This window comes from Chrysochloris asiatica, unplaced genomic scaffold, assembly GCF_000296735.1.
Source record: "Chrysochloris asiatica unplaced genomic scaffold, ChrAsi1.0 scaffold00152, whole genome shotgun sequence".
Lineage (NCBI taxonomy): Eukaryota > Metazoa > Chordata > Mammalia > Afrosoricida > Chrysochloridae > Chrysochloris > Chrysochloris asiatica.
This window is the reverse complement of record NW_006408670.1, coordinates 2,374,675-2,375,261: the sequence shown is the minus strand read 5'-3', so window position 1 is coordinate 2,375,261 and position 587 is coordinate 2,374,675.

Below are 587 nucleotides of genomic sequence, written 5' to 3'. Positions count from 1 at the left end.
TGTAACAAAAGGAGTGGAGTGACTGATTTTGCAGTCCAGGAGTGAGGGAAGTCCTTGGACCATCAAGTGCAAAAAGTGGAATTGTGACCCTACCCAGGGAAGCAGTGACACCAGAAATGGAGGTATAGACAATGATACAGACAGATGGAGTGGCTGGGGACACCGGACTCAGGGAGCAAGAGTGGCTGTGTGCTGATGGTTGGGGAGCAGGCCCTTTGGTTGTTTGATGGTCCATGGAGGGGAATGTAATCATTGCAGTGAAACAAAATACTATAGAATGAATGTAAAACTGATGTTCTCCCACACATAATTCACAATAAAACCTTAAAAAATATAAAAGAGTATGGAAGAAATACAGAGTTACTGTAACAAAAACAAATGCTCAAGACCAGCCTGGAGCAGCTAGAAGAACAGAAGATACTTCTTGAAAGAAAGACCTACAGGAAAAATACAAAACAATAGTGGCAGACCAACTGTTACTACAAGAACAAACAAGTTGCTTGCCCAGGAAACATCAAGGCAAGTGGTCGGGTCCCCTCAGTGCAAACCCCTTTCCAAGAATAAGACTCAATGGGAATACACGCTCT